This window comes from Mya arenaria, chromosome 9, assembly GCF_026914265.1.
Source record: "Mya arenaria isolate MELC-2E11 chromosome 9, ASM2691426v1".
Lineage (NCBI taxonomy): Eukaryota > Metazoa > Mollusca > Bivalvia > Myida > Myidae > Mya > Mya arenaria.
Window position 1 is genome coordinate 58946194 of NC_069130.1, and position 18110 is coordinate 58964303.

The following is an 18110-nucleotide window of genomic DNA, read 5'->3' on the forward strand; positions in this document are numbered from 1 at the left end:
CTGTTTAACATGAAGGGCAACAACAATAAACTTTCCTTCAAATCCTCTGCTATTTGTGGAATTGTTATTGGTAAATATGATTTTATTCATTTGATAAAATACTGTTAAACAGTATTTCAAATTATAAACATAAAAATGTAAGATTTTGTGATAGTGTGGTGGTAGTAATAGAAGTTGCAATACTTATATAAATAGAAAATAAGTTCACAGCATCATTTTATTAAATGAACAAAACATTACAAAGAGAAACTACAACCAGCGATGCAGTATGATGCAGTACTATCAAAACAAGATTAATAATACATTCTATAGTTAAATTAAAATTTCTCAATTCAAATTAAAATGTCAGAAATTGGTTTAGAAAAAATATGTGTCAAACAGATTTGATTCAATTGAGTCACTGAGTAAATCAGCATCTCATCTGGATCCAAATTATTGGTAAATGATGTATTTAAATGGTTTAAGTACGAGAAGGGTCAATAAAATGAGTTGATAGATGGTCAATTTATATAGATATACCTGTTGATATATAGATACAGACTTTTCCTACATCGAAAGATTTAAAAGAGAGGCTAATGTAAACCATTCTTCAAAAGAGTTAATTACTGTAGAATAACAGCTGTAATAATATTTAGAATGCAAAGAGCAAATCTAGCTGTGATGACATTTGCAAACAGTTTGGTTCAGGCAGGTGAGAAAGCAAGTAACTCCGTGTCTGATCTGTAATCCAAACTGTTTGTCTCACTGACTGTAACTGCAAACTTGTGAAAACAAATAACTTGAATATTAACTTTAGATTTTGGCTGTGTATTGTTTTGAACATTCAATTATGGACCCAGAACAACCGCTGCATCTCTGTTCTGTACTGATATGGGCCTTTAATGTTTACACTTTAGTACATAGACTAGTATATTGAGTGATACCCATGCTAACTGATGAGACAAAGTTCATATGCTTCATTTAAAATGTGTCGGCTGAACAAGTTCCTATCTGATTGCATAGCAAACATGCTAAATATCCATAAAAGCTGTTTAAATAATGAATTATAACCCTCGCCTATAATTAATTTTTTAGCCAGTGCTATGAAAACAAAGGTGAAAGAGGGCATGACGGAGCATGAGGTGATGTTGGCAGTCCAGACTTGTTTGAAGTATGCCCCAGATCGTCGGGGTGGAGGCGGACGCAAGAAAAATACTCCCTAATTTGTATGCCCCCACCACTAAAAGGGGTGATATAGATTTACATTTGTATGTATATCTGTGAGACTTCATGGCTTTATTATTAAGGGTATGAACTACTGCCACTGTGTATTTTCATCAAATGGCACATAATATTTATGCTGCGATGGTCCTTAGTTTTGCAAAATATGATGATTTGACAAAGTGGAAATGGGGGCACCTGTGTCCTATGTATATATTTTAAGCTTATATTGTTTAGAGGGTCAATCAAATAGCATCTTTGAGCTAAGCACAGGGTACTGCAGTTGTTAAATAATGTACTTTGAATTGTAGTGGGTGACAGTGCTGGTTTTGCATGACATCTCCTTTTCTTGAATTGTACCCTGTTTAGGCTATATTTCACAAACAATTTTAAATGTCTGCTTATTTGCTGGTTTTAAGCAAGTTTAAATGGAATTTGTTGTCTTTGTTTACAACATTTTTGTGAACAAAGATAAAAACTTCCTTTTTATTTTGATTTTTGTCTTGCCTATAGTGTAACCATTCAATTTTAACTGATTGTTGAATATAAGTTTGTGAACTTGGGCATACTAGTCCATATGCAAATTACACGAATCGATTTATATGGTAACTTGTCCACCATAACTAGATCGAAATGACACTTCGTTTTTATGGAAGAGACATACATTTGTACAATAATGCTGGTTATTTCATTGCACATTTCTATTGTATAAATATAAAACAAATAAATGATTTGGATGTAGATATTCTAAGATATGACTTAAACAATATGTCTTGTTTGAGAATCAAACTGTTTGCAACTTGGTTGCATTTGTAAACAAGTGAATATTTGAAGCGAACGACATTGTTTGCAACAGCATTAATGTGTAGAATTGATTGATTTGATCCGGGACTTCAATGTTTTTTTTCAAATTTCAACTATTGCACTGTGTTGTCATTCATATCCATACTTTAATGAATTAAGAAAGTAACTTAAGGACCAATAAATGATTCAAGGTTGTTTATTATCTGATTGATATGGTTCAGAGTTCAGGTGCATATAGGCATTGCATTGAGTGGCTAGCAATTGAGTCACCAGGGTGTTGGGTCTAATTTTTTTGGTTTAAATAAAACATCTAAACTAAAAATCAGATAACAAATAATGGTCATGCATTTATCTTTTCGATACTTACATAAATGTTTTCATTTGTCGAACTGATGTTTATTGTACATTAACTCATCTCCTAGAGACGCATAATTGCGCATCTATTGTGGCTGCCATTTAAAGACATTATGAGAAATAGAGTATTTGCCCCTCAGGAGAAAATGCTCTATTTCTCATGTCTTTAAAACCATTGATATTAGGCAATACTTTGAGATTATATTAAGTATGCTAAAAATAGAAAAATATCGTCAAAATCTAAATATAGTATAGGGGATAATGAGTTAAAAGCAGCCAATTTTGTTCTTGTTTAGGATTCCTATGTTATGTTAGAATTCATTTTGATCCATACTCTTCTAGGAGTGCCTAAGCGTTTGTTCACATCAGATGTGGAGTTACTATATATATATATATGCTTTGCATCTTATCTAGATCTTACCTTGTTGAAATTATGCCAAATAGTTGACATGAAACATTTGTCAAATAATTGTTGGAAAAGATGATCATCTACATACTGACATCCATTGTTTATCTTTTTATGTAAAACCTCTCTAACCCTACACTTTTAACAAACGATGTCTATTTTCTGTAAGTGCAGGTGATAGCTGCGTTATTGCAGGCTTGTACACATACAGACGTTTTCTGTCCACATGGAGCTATAGCACATGACAATATTCATATATCCAGAGTGTCTGGTTTAGAGAGAATTTACTGTATGCAATATTTTCGTAATGTCTGCAAAACGATATGTTAAAAAATTGTAGAAGTTTTATCATGTGTGTAATTTAATAACGAATACCATGCAAGCATAATAAAATTGATTTCGTAGCTAGTTGTTTTATTTTATGAGTCATTGTCTACCAGGTTGCATAATTCATCCTGCATAAAAACTGGATGTTCTCCGATTCAGGTTGCAGTAAAATTCCAAAATAAGAATTTAATTATTAAATGGTTGGATTTAGGTTGGATTCACGTTGGAAAAGGGTTGGATTTTGGTTGGGAAAAGGTTGGATTCACGTTGGAAAAGGGTTGGATTTAGGTTGGGAAAAGGTTGGATTCACGTTGGAAAAGGGTTGGAAAATGGTCGGACCCCGACGTCTATACGACGTCGGAAAAAAGACGTCTAAAAAACTTTCAAATCCAACCAAAATCCAACGTTAATCCAACGTCGGGGTCCAACGTCTATACAACGTCGGTACAACGTCTTTTGTTTGCTGGGAAAGTCTCTGACGTTTTGCCGAACGAGTGTTAAAAGGACCATAGTGAAAAAGTATGTTTACCATTACTTTGATTACTCTTTTAAAACTGGTTAAAGATATTATTTTAGCAAATGATGGTTTGATCAGTTTCGCAAAAAATTAAAACAAGTCTAAGAATTTGAGGACTGCTGCAGCATATATTGCAAGGTCGTACACTGAGGAGCTGGCCGAAAGGATAAGTATTGAAATTGTATCTGTTTACAAACTTTGACATTGGCTCTCCGATATGGGTGCCAGGTTTGTGCTGCGACATTTGAAAGTGACGACAATGCTAAAAAGGGCAATTATTATAAAAAAAATTATAAAAATGAGTCATTTACCAGGCGGTTGAGCGGCATTGTTGTTTCGCACGAAACCCTGCTTCGAATCCTCGTCCGGAGTGGAACTATATCCAATCAAGGAAATATGGTCTTCTGATAACTTAATATTGCCACCGTTTAGGGGCCATTTTGAGTTAAAAGTAAACGCTTTCTAACTTATCTGAATGTGAAAATATATCACTTTATCAGTATGACCAGGAGCACATACTTTCGAGTTACTCTCGTGTACAATGCACAAAATACCCTTGACCAACAGTCACACCCAATGCTTTCTTTTTATAGATTTTATCGACATTTCATGATGTTTGAAGTATTTGTCACATTTCAATTTTAACATAAATTAAGTCACTGTGTATTCCAGATACATTTAAAACACGGCTTGCATAAACATATATCGTCATATACTCGACATTAAAGTCATGAGATAACGCGTTGTATTGTCTACATTCAAAAAAATATTTCTAAGGCACAACTTACACTAATATAAAGGTGAACACATATCCATGAGTTTTTTACAGCGACTAAAAACTACATGATATGGGTAAAGGGTCTGGCATTAAAAGACAGCACGTTTACAATGTAACCATATAAACACAGTACAGCAAGATTGCTTATGATTGTTGGGATCACATTTTATTTGACCTGTTTTTAACAACAAAACTATTTTATGCAATTGCTCAGTTTAAGTTCCAACGGCAGGACATTCTCAGGCGGGACACTAGTGCTGTCTCTTCATCGCTCAGTTCAGGGTTCAAGCGGTTAACTGTTGGATGTTTACAAACATTAGATTTGAGTATACTTAAATTTGGACATTAAACAGTAGAGAACTATTTTGCGACATTTTATGTGTTACAAATTTAGTAGAAGAGTAACTGACAGGGAATCACATTTAAAGATGCACTCTCACTCCCACATAAGAAGTACCACCATTTACCGAAACTGAGAAAAATAATGGTTGTTATGAAGGATACCGAGTTAGATATGGAAAAAAAGATGCGTAAAACACAGAATTCCCTTATTATGAGACAATAATTGATTACTGTCGGACCACCAGTCATTCATGTTCAGTGCGTTCTAAGCTACTAAATACATGTTTACAATCCTATTATCAGCAATAAATAGTTTCCATAAATGCATAATAAAGCAAGAATAAAAAGTTTATCACTCAAAAAGTATGTTTGTCATACATATGTATGGGTTTACATTACGATCGTCACCATAATATGATTCAAAACTATTTACGTACATATATTTTTCAGTAATATACCATTTCGCAGTTCTTTTTACCGTTAATAGAAACACACATACAATTACATTAAAACAGTCAGCCATAGTAATGTTTTGTCCTAATTCAAAGCTATTGACGTACATATAATTTTTGCAGTTCTTTTCGCCGATAAATGAAACACATATATGATTACATGAAAACAGTCAGTCAACTAATCATTCACTATAAAGTTAATGCCGCTCAACTGCCTGGTAATAGTATTAACGCATCATTACGCGATGAACAGTTTTTCGTTTGCTAAACCGTTCTTTTTATAAAGAAATAAACATATATTAACTGAGCCTGTAACATAATAAAAAAGGTATAAGATCAAAAAATAAATAACCTAAACCACTTGTTTTTTTAATGAATTCCGCAAAATTTGTTGACAACGGAAATAAAAAAGACTGTTATTTAATGACTAGTACGATTATACCACACATTTTGGAATGGTTACCGGCAGCATGCAGTCTTTACGCATTCCATATAGGAAATTGTTACCTTTGATTTATGTTTCTGTAGATACAGACTGGTCAATTAGTAGCGATTAAAGATTTTATATACAGCTTTTGTATAAAAGGTCATATATTTTGTAGGCAACCTTATAAGTTTTCATGATAAAATGATATGTGCAGTGAAAAACATTTAAATCTGTGATGGCACAATACTAAAATATGTCAAATAACTGTTATGAATCACTATAGGTCCATGACTAAGATATAGTTGCTGTATTTGGCTTGTAATGGTTCATTCTGAGCTTATTAGTTTTATCTGAGAGTTAGCATATGAACCTAGAATTGCCATTCGTTGTTCTCACGTAGTTGCGTCAGGACCGCTACCCTGGATAGTTAGGGTGGTGCAATTGTTCAATAAAACATTTTAAAATAAAACTATTATGATAAGCACTTTTGGCATTTGTGTCTATAAACTTTTAAATAAAGTAACAAATGCAACGAAAAGTACAGGTCTTTCTTATATTTTGTAAAGTATTGCATTCACATCAACCTTTGGGCGACACAATAACACGGAATTTACGCATATTTCGAAACTATTTTTTTGAGGGAATTTTGAAATCTTTTAAGTTGAACACAATTAAATTTTCTTTTAAAAAAAGTTTTGTTTTTCACATTTATGAACTCTTATCTTAAACATATAACTATGACAAGAAAATTATTAACAAAAATATAAATGTATCCCAAAGGTTGTTGGTATTCCTGCTGATTAGTGCTTAATGACTGAACCTTTTTAAAGCGTTCAAAATCGTTGGCAAAATTGTTTTATTATTTTAAAAAATAAATTAATAGAAAAAAACACAATAACTTTTGGGCGACACAACATATATCCTATGGGCGACACGAGTCTCCCAAAGGTTGCATCAAAGTTACCCAAAGGTTGGATTGTTCTATATATATATATATATATATATATATATATATATATATATATATATATATATATATATATACAAATCCAACCTTTGGGATATTTTGCCTATTTGAACAACCTTTGGAAGACATTATCATTACATGCTATATATCCTATAATAATATATCCTTTGCATATTCCTTCATAAAATATGCATAAATAAATGTAGTAAAGCATTTTTACTGATGTTTTTTTTCCAAAAATACTAGCCATCGAGAATATACAATTTTTGACTGTCGCCTAAAGGTAAAGCGCCGGATGTTCATGAAAAAGTACAACCTTTGGGAGAAGTACCCTAAAGGTTGTACTGTATATGTCGCCAATGGTTCAATATAATATATAATGTAATGACTACTTAACTCAGTCGGTAGAGTGGTCTCAATGGCTCGCGACAAACCCTGTTCGAATTAAAGCGGTAAATATCGGTTAACCTAATACTTTAGTCCTACTGACAACGTTAACATGCCAGTTCGGTAACCATGATTTAGATAGCCATCTCTTCAATCCTTTCAATATATTGTCAAATTATTATTTCTTGCATTTTGTTTGCTGTGTTCATGACAATATTTGAAGCTAATTTTAATTCAAAGTCGGGCTAGGTTGTGATTTTACTCTCACACTAAGACAAAGTTTTATGAACCTTGATAAACAATAACAACAAAATCTATGCCATAATTATTAAACCACATACATGCTGTTTGTCCAATGACATGCTCTATTGCCGTTTTCATCATTGCATTACTCTTGTAAAAAAGCAGCATTGTTTGCAATTATGACGGGGTTGCTTAATTGCTTCAACCACCCGTTGGAGTGTAAGCTTCTTTACACTCGCACTCGGGCCTTGCCCATTCGACGAGTGCTCTGGTAAGAGTGTTAGTTATCTAAAGTATTTAGAGAATGGTGCACAGACACAATAAAACCCTGGTTTGAGCCAATCCAATTCTTTGACGTGCCGCAAAGTTTGCACTGTCACACGGGACCCTGATTAACTTCCATCCCGAAAAATGATTAGCATATTAATGTTGCCGTTGGGAATCGAAACTGCTGTCCCTGGATTGACTTGTGTGACACAAGACCACGGAACCACCCGAAAAACGTTGACAAGCTATTAACCGTGTATTTCGGTATTATCTCCCTATAAATGGCGATATCAGTTAGCAATGCGATGGTTGTCGGAATACATCCTCCGGCGGGATTATGTATGCCATAAACGTGCCCTGATATCCAAAAGCGTAGTAAGCAGCTAGCCTATTTCATTTTCGTGAGCTGGAAGAACATCACTAATTATGAAACGGGTATAAAATTACAAGTTATTATGACTATATGCAAAATGCAGCATGGATGACTCATTTAAGTAATAGTTTTATAAGAAAAGTTGAAATTGTTGTGTATAATGTCCTCATCCTGTTATGCCAATGCCAAAACGAGATTGTCTGATGGAGGGGCAGACATCGACGGCCCTATACTTATTTTATATATGTCTCTGGTGTAATGTCGTTTGTGATTTCATACGTTTTCTTCTCAGACTTAAACAGACGTGTCGTTGCAAACCCACTGTTCCTTTACTTTAAATAACAAATAGAAATCTATATACATTGTAAATTTATTATGTTTTCAATTTGAAAAGCTTAAATGCTATGAATATATGTACATATTCATTCTAATTAAGTTTCACTCGTATCTGTTTGATTGTTAAACCATTCGAATTAATTATGTTAGGCTTTTTTCCAAGAAAATAATGATTGCAAATCAAATCAGTAACGTATTATTTCACTTGAGAAACAACCACCAGAAACCATACATTAAAATTACACTAAGAAAAATGATTTGTTTTAATAAATTTAGTGCAGTTAATCTCTCCAAAATAGATTTAAAGGTGCACTTGACAATTATACTTGAATATTTGATACGGTATAAAAGCGGTAACAGCAGGCGAGAAAATGAACAATATAAGATAAGAAGGTACAACACTCGCCCCAGGCGGTAGGTCCTGGCGCGAGGTCAAGACTGTCTGTACATCATCTTTCCGCGTATCTATACACCATATAAACAAAGCGACACACGAACCTTCCCTAGATTGAATATCAAATTGATATTGCCACTAACCGTTTTTTTCTTGATTCCATCGTGTATGCGGTCGAACAACTTTTTCCTTGTGTCGATCTCTTTGTGGTTAATAAAGGTGATAGGTTGCCCCTCTTTCCCATTTCTAACCTACGCCCCTTAGAAGGGGTTTACATACTTTATTATTATACGGCTCCAGACATTAATTAAGTAGAATCCGAAAATTAAACCGTGGTGTATTAAACATTGTTGTTGTATTTTAAACATTGGCATAACACATGTAAATGGGGGTAGACGATATATACCAATATAAGATATTTTGAACATTACGTTTGAGATTCAAAGATTCATTTAAATATGTATCAAAATAAATCTAGGAACATTTTAATTTATTCAAATATGATTCTTATATAGTTTTCCCATCAATTTATAGAAATTATTTCAATTACAAATCGAACTTCAGTTTCACAGACAAACTCATTCGTTTCACGATGTCTCTCCCAGAGGAGTCCGACTGCAAATATTAATTGTTCAGATATTAAGAATATGTTCATTGGTTGCACGACAACTAGTTTAGTTTGAACTCATTTTACTTATTTGTGGGATTATATTGTTCCCGAAAACAAATCTTAGTCAGTAAAACCTTTAAAATTGGTTATTTTTTTGTATTCGAATAACAAGGGGCCACATACATCCGCTGGGGACTTTTGGACACCAAATAACTGGGGGTTGACGTTTTCACCTAAACAAGGTTATGGTTACACCATAAAAGTCGAGACCATTGAAGTATAAAAAACCGAGGTCACAGGAGCGGAATTTTATACGGAATAATGAGGCCTAAATTGAAATTGATTCGACTATGTTTTTTTATTGAAATCCCTGTAACGGAAAAAGATTTATCACAATTTTAGAAAAGTCCTCGGTACACACAGAACACAATGCTTGACAAACCTATTGACTATTTGACATAATATTTTGTTTTATTTTGACTGACGAAGAGGTGTATCACTGTTATATTATTGAAATGCATTTACTGCTTGATTTAAAGACTAATTAACCCATAACAAACACTTTGCAAACACATCCTAGCAGTAAATGAACAGTTGTGTTTATGTAAGGTTTCTTCGTGTTTCTTAACATGACTTTTTCCTCAATTATACACCAATGATATATCTGAATCAATACGTTGAATAAATAACTGAGACGGAAATAAAAACGTATGTTTTATAATTATCAAGGTTTAAACGAAATCCTTATTTAATTTACATGGAAAAGAGCTCTCATTTAAAATACGTTTAAGCGACATACAATATACATTGATTTTTATTACTTCTTCAGGAAGGATCGCTTAGGATCATATCGTTATTTACATGAAGCTTACATAGGCCATTTTTCCGGCAACAAATTAGAGGGAAGAACGGAACAATAACACTAACATTATTTTACGGAATATTAACATTTGTTTGAATTTTATTAATAATCTTTATACGTTCTTAACCATACGACTTACACTGAGCAGAGATTATCGGTTGAAATTTTAAAACAATTCACACTTCTATAACATATTAGACTTTGACCTTGCTTTAAACATGAGAAATTAGTGTGAAACGCCAATAGTGTGATTTTTATTCCCCTATATTTTGGGACATACATATTTGCATTGGTCCTTCAGTACGGATGTCCTGAAAGTCTTGTGACAAGCATATCATCAACTTTTATGTATTTACTTCAATCTTTGATTTCGCATAACTTGACGTAAGAACGTGAAGCTTTCTGTAAGACACAGCCGCTTCATTCACAGCAGGTATATTGTCCTTAAGTCTATAATAAATTCATATAGTGTACTAGATGCAATTTTTTTTCTAAATCAAACAGCTTATAGAATATTCAGTGTTTCACATATATCTTACTGTATAAAATTATGGAATAAAACGAAAAGGACTTCATGGACTTATGCATGGCATAAAGAACGATATAATAATTAACTTTTAACATTACCGAGCCCGGTAAACAAACTTATTATTACAATTATTTTGATGATGCATTATCAACGTTGTGATGACAAAACTTTTCTTTTTCTTTTCTGTTTTCCTTTTTACATGAAAGGATGAGGTATTTTAGAGTATGATTTTACATATCGGTCTAACCATAAACTATTAAATACATGTCACCACAAAAACATAACGTCAAACGAACGAACCAATAAAGGAAGAAAATATCGGAAAAAATGTATAAAATATAAAGGCTCAACCATTTTTCAATTCTTCTTATTTAAAGATTGTACACAACCATTGTAATAATAGAAGTCCAAAACGATACATGGTATATGCTATGCAAGGTGATGGTGTTATTTTGATAAAGCTTCGGGTCCAAGTACATTGTAGGTTTTTGACCCACGCCTAATTCATTCAATAAAAAAATATTCAAATCGAGAAAATAAATTATATCCAGTGAAAAAGAGCATACACTGGACCAGGGGCGACATGTTTATGTCTAGATAGTCCAGTATGGGTGATAATTATCTCGTACTTGAATACTTAATTGGAAAACAATCGAACGTAGATGAACATTTGAAAAAAAAAAACAATCAGAAAAATAAATCATTAAAACATGTCAACGTATTCTATGGTATTGAAGAAGTTTTAGAATTCAGACAGAAGTGAGGCAACTGGGAATTCAACATTAAAGAGGTCAGTTCACATTATTATATATGTATGCACATTGGACGAGACGTCCTGTTCTCAGAACACTCTCTTGCCTAGGAACTTTCCGCGAGTCTTACTCATCCTTTAAAAATATCAAAGTTACCGTACTCTAGCTTTTAGATTTTTAAGACACGCATGCTATCCAATTTTTAAATTACAACAAGTCAAGACCAATGAAAAAAAACATATCCAAAATTCAGAGCTGTGGGACCACATGTTTCATTCATCGTAGGGCCCGTGGTTACTCATTTGGCGAATTTCCCACAAACAAATGGGATTAACCAACCCCTTGGCCTCAAAAATATGTTTCAGTCACACTTGTGGCTGTGAGGGAGTCAAGCCATATTGCAGCCTCTATATGGTACGGGCTGACCTTTATAAACTCAACAACGGCAATCATAGACGCCAAGTTGCGACATGTAAAGCCCGATAAATGAGCCTCAGACACAGTCAGAATGTTTTCTATGTTATTGCAACACAGACTTACATGGAGTTCAACAGTAAGACGAAAAATATTTTTTTTATTAGGATGTTATATAATTTTGTAACGATCAACTTGGAAAATTTAAAACTATTTCAACTGTTGACCTCTCAGTGTTATCTTAAGACCTGGACGATGTGTGTGCTACGTCGCCTTATAATTGTGAAACCGTTTTGAAAATCCTACTATGTATGATCGATACAGCCAGGACAATGTTTGCTCAGGATGGATTGATGTACTTACGTTTTGTTGAAAATCATAGTATACATGACTAAGTTCAGTCAAAATAAGTTCCATCAACAATACTCATTTTGATATTTAACTTGTATTGTGTCCTTGACATTTGTCGTACAAATCAGTGTTTTATGCGCTAAGGGCTTCATGGTGATACTTTCTACATGGTAAAGATACAGTTCGGATGAAAGCACTAACACACACTTACCCACTTAGTGATTAACTCTTTTGTATAATCATTATTTAACTTGACACTGACGCTGAGGCACCTGTCATTTAATATGTATGCGTTTTCAGCTATAGGCTATACGGTTATAATCCTGTTATCAGTTAATAATATTTTCCGTAAATGCATAAATAAGTGAATGTCACTTGAAGGAAAAAGAACTATTGCTGTGCGTTCAAACCGCTTGTAGGCTCGTACTTAGGCGGGATTCCGATCGTTTAAACTACATAAACAGACTGAAAAAAGCTACGACATCGTGGCTTAATAAAATCTATCTTGATTAACAGAACAAAATAGACCATTCCGAAACAACAGTATTTCTTAAAAAAACGCTTTTCTACGATCATCATAATTATCAAATCACCATTGAACCCTCGGACAAATCCCGCCAAATATGAGATTCTGCGATGACCGTGATAGTATGCAACAGACTGGTATGTTTTGCCTATTAAGCGAAAATAGTAATCTAAAATCTACAGCGTGCTTAAAAGACGAAAGAGACCGTTTAAAATTATAAACATATTTATATGATATAGCACCATTACTGATGATAACATTTTACTGAAAATAATTTATCTATGTCCTATTCTAGCATGGCACATAGTACTCTTACTGACAATATATTTTCTGATCCCTAAACAATACTTTACTGTTAGGCAGAGATAAAATATAAATGCCATGCGTAGGCAATTTAAAAGGCAATTTACTTCTATGCCCTTTTATATTAAAATGTGTTTACACCTCAGAGGAATAATTTTGGACACTATATTAAATCATTTTCTTGCTCGACATATTTTACGGGTAACAAATGTCGCATGTGTCTGGTTCAAACATGCAATTTGCATTTTTGTAATTTTATATGAAGTTACAAGAATGTGACCTCACCCTACAGTTTGTGGTCCAAGTAGGCACATAACAGGTCAAAACAAGTCCTGAATTGTGCACAAAATGACCCCGGTTTATGGTTGATGCCCTAATAGATACATATTAGGGACACAATAGGCACGAAGTGAACAGATTATGACGTTGCATAATTTGTCGCCCTGGTAACCGTATAAGCTAGAATTGCTAGTCCATAGCTGAATTTATAGCTATATCCGCCTACTGGTTGTTGCCCTAATGACACATCAGAGGGAAATTCCAGTCCTAGACGAAAACCTTTATGTTTATAATAATATATCAATTGGTTACAATCAACTTTGAAAAGCAAACAATTCGAACCTCTTAATTTATTATATACTTAGTAAATGAATGAATCAACAATACTATTTAACTGTTGACCTCTGAGTGTTACCTTTAGACATGGCTGATGTTTGCACCACGTCGCCTCATAATGATGAACCTTCATGGCAAAGCCGTTTTGAAAATCCTATTATGAATTATCAAAATACAGCCAGGACAATGGTCGGTCAAGATGGGTGGATGTACTCACGTTTTGTTGAAACTCATATAATGTATTGTTCATCCCGGACTAGCTTCAGTCTAAATAAGTTCTATCAACAGTGTTCATTTTGATATTCAACCTGTAAGTGTGTCCTAGACATTTGACGTACAAATCTGTGTTTATGCGCTAAGGGCTTTATAGTGATCCTTTATATTGGTTAAGATACAGTTCGGGTGGAAGCACTTACAAACATTAACCCACTCAGTGATCTTTTTTAATATTTTCCATAAATGCATTAATTCGTGAGTTGTTAAATATTAATCTCTCAATATTCATCTTTGTTATACATGTGTACGGATACAATTTGAATGAGAGTGTCACTTTAAGGAAAAAGAATTATTGCTGTGCGTTCATACGGTATGTAGGTTCGTATGAAGGCGCGCGCCCAATCGTTCAAACTGCATAAACCGACGGAAAAAGGTACATACATTATCACTAAGAAATTGTTGCGTAAATAAAACCTATCTGTGTTAATTAGACCATTCAAAAGCAACAGTATTTCTTCAAATCCGCTATTCTACGATCATCGTTATTATCAAATCACTATTGAACCCTCAGACGAACCCGTCAAAAATGAGATTCGGCGATGACCGTGATATTATGCAACTGACTAGTATGTTTTGCCTATTAAGCTGAAACAATAATCTTGAGACTACAGCGCGCTTAAAAGACGAGAGAGACATTTAGAAACGTTTAAAATTATAAAAAATAGTATGTGTTGTGGCACCATTATTAATAATAACATTTTACTGAAAATAATTCAGCTATGCCAAATTCAAGCATGGCACTAACTACTCTTACTGACCATAACTGTTCTAAACCCTAGGTAATACTTGTCTTTAAGGTCCAGGTAAAATGTTTATTTCAGTTATATGCAGCTTAAAAGTAAATATAAATTTATGTCCTTTTATATCAAAATTGTGTTTACACTCATCAGAACATTGGATCTACAAAAAATATAACAAAAATAATAAATTGGACAACATGAAATTCAAAAACAAACATTTGGAAAAACAAATTATTATTTAACATAATACCGTTTGGATAACAACCTTTTAAACCGTCTGGTAACATACGTTTTAGTCTTCAAAATGTTGCAACGGTATAACCCAAAGGTCGGATTGCCAAACCATTTCGGACACTTTTTTTAAAGCATTTTCTAGAAAGATTATTGTTGTTTTTCACATATTACTGACCGAAAATGTCGCGTATGTCATGCTCAAAGTGTTTGCATGTTGGGGGTGGGGATGGGGAGAAGGTAAGGGCGACTTTGTACATGAGATACATTCCTTTCTTGTTAGAATGTTTATTATTCAGTTATAGAATTTACATTGTTTAGTAACACATAATAGCCTTACTCTGTAACTCGATTTTATCTTAAGTGACAACAGAGTGACATCATCCAACTGTTTGTGGCCCAAGTACCAACAATAGGGACACACTAGTCCTAAACTTCAAGTGACATCCGCATTATGGTATTAAGAATTATGATATAGACATGCTTGTTCTGAATTAAACATATAGTGTTTATTGGCATGCCATGGCGGGCTAGTAGGCATAAGGGGGCTACACTGGTACTCAATTGTACATTACTTGTCATCGCCTTAGTAAGCACACAATATGAACGTACCAGGCACGAACTGAAACTATATTGACCTCATCCTACATTTGGTCGCTCTGATATACATACTTAAGCGATATATTAGTCATGTAATGAGCATCATGTGACATATGCCGACTGGTTATCGTCAAAATAAGCACATATTTAGTAGGGTCAAATCGGACCTAAACCTCACATAGTGGCCTCCTCCTTCTTGTTGTGGCTCCAGAAGATACCTTTTAAACCAGGTTTCACATAGTGAAACCTTGTTATCAGAATGACGAACGTCGTTGTTAGGATAGGCGGCCGAACGGCCTACCAGGCGCCAAACATACACACAACAAACATCAAATCAACTTAACTATAAATAACACAGGCTGAAGCTCTTCTGTCAATCATTAAAAAAACAGGTTTCGTCTCACTGTGGCGTTTCTTGTGGTATTTGGCATACTGGTTGTCGCTCTCAGAGGAATATAGTGATATTCTAGACCTAAACAAACCGATTAGTGACTTTCGCCTTACGATTGTATACAAGTACAAAAATTCTGAACTGACCATAAAGTAATATCTGCCTACTGGCTGCCGTCTTTAAAGCAGACATCAGTGTTTTTACCTAAACAGGATATATTGGCCTCAACCTAAGAGTTGTGACACTACGAGTTGTCGCACTAGCGACAAACTAGTTCTGTAATGGACATTGTGACCTCCGTTGACTGATTGTCGCTCTCCATTTTAGGGACAGGAATTCTTTTAAATTTCCTCCGCAGTAGGAACCTAGGGACAAACATATTCGTAACTGAACGTTCATCGTCGTGATAATGAGTGATTAATGAGGTAGTATAGTTCAGATATAATGGCATATTTATACAATCTAAATATCAATTAGAATGTATATCTCAAGAAATCAGATCACTCCCTTAACCTGCTATCGAACAATGCTAAGAAGAGACTGGTCAACAACATGTGAGGATATCTTGATAGGTAACTTCATTTTTAATATATAGATGCTTTTGCTGTCATTTTGATTTACATGTATAACGTTGTTTTAAGAAAGGATTATTATGACAAGTTATTCGTCCTTTATTTAAAAGGTTTTTCAACATACATTTATTCTGAACGATCACTCAACCAAAATGTTTGTAACGTGTTACTGACATTTTAATCTTAACGACTAAACATTTTTACGTGACCAATAATTTTCCAACACTATATTTGCCTAAAAATGTTAATTCATCCAAAATCAATCCGAAAGTTTGATTAGTTTCCAAAGGACTTAAATGTTTATAGTGACATTCGCTGACTGGTCGCTGACACATAAAAGATATATGATTGTTCCGAACTGAACTGAACTGAATATATAGTGATCTTTGCTATAATTTGGCGCCCAAGTAGATTCATAAACGTCTCTACCTAGCCTGAGCTAAACATTATAACTGTTGTAGGCGATCTACAAAAAAAGAGTTTAACGAACTCTGTTTTGGACAAGGCATACTTATTTAAGGATAATGCGAATATTTAGTACATGTGGAAATTAAGTGCCTTTAATCACATTTATATTTAAGATTGTTTCTTTAAACAAAAGATATAAACGTTATTTCGGTTTTAATGTTGTTTAAAGAATGATTTAAATTGTTGTTCATTTATGCCGTATGTATGTATGCATGCGCGTCCCCGATCGTTCAAACTGCATTAATGGACAGAAATCGCATATCACTAAGATGTCGTTACGTCACAAAATCTATGTTAACTGTATAAACTGATTATACCATAAAGAAACACATTGTTTCATGAAATCCGCTATTCACCGATCATCATTATCAAATCACCTTTTAATCCTTGGACAAAAAGTAGCAATATTGTCAGGGTTATTGTGTTACAGCTGTAATCTTACGGTATTAATATACATGAAATGCAGCAGCCCGGTAACCTTAAACTCTAAATGTTGTTACAAGGTTATATTATGTTCGTATTGTCCTGATATTTATATCCTGTGATAGATCCCCTCGGAGATGGGATTCTGCGATGACCTTTATATTATGCAACCGACTAGTATGTTTTGCTTATTTCAGCGATAAATTTTAGTAATCTTAAATCAATACTGCGCTTCAATGACGAGTGATATATTTGTATTCGCTTCTAGTTATACACTTATGTATATATTCTAGCATCATAACGGATGGTAACGGTATAATGAACATAACTTTATCGGCATATTCTAGCATGGTACATTCTCATGTTACTGACAATAAATTTTCTGATCCTAAACGATGCTTTACTTTTAGGCAAAGGTAAAATATTTATGTCATGCGTAGGCAATTAAAAAGGCAATTTACTTCTATGTCCTTTAATATAAAAATTGTGTTCACAACTCAGAGGAATAATGGATCAACAAAAACAAAAATTAACCGAAAATAAATAAGACAACAACAAATAACAAATGCGATTACAGTAAATATTAAAACCCGTATGCAGAACTGTATTCTTTTTAAACACAGTAAATTTCGGGCAAAAGAAGATTTTGTCATCTGGTAAAATAATACCATGTCTCCCAAAGGTCGCAGCGATGTTACCCAAAGGTTGGATTGTGTTAAACATAACGGACACTATATAAACTAATTTTCTTGAAAAAGCACTGTTCCTCTTCATATGTTATGAGGAATAAATGTCGCATGTGTCAGGTTCAACGCGGGGGAGGGCAACTACTTCAATTTCAAACATGCAATTTATTCTTTTTTTTTGTAAGAA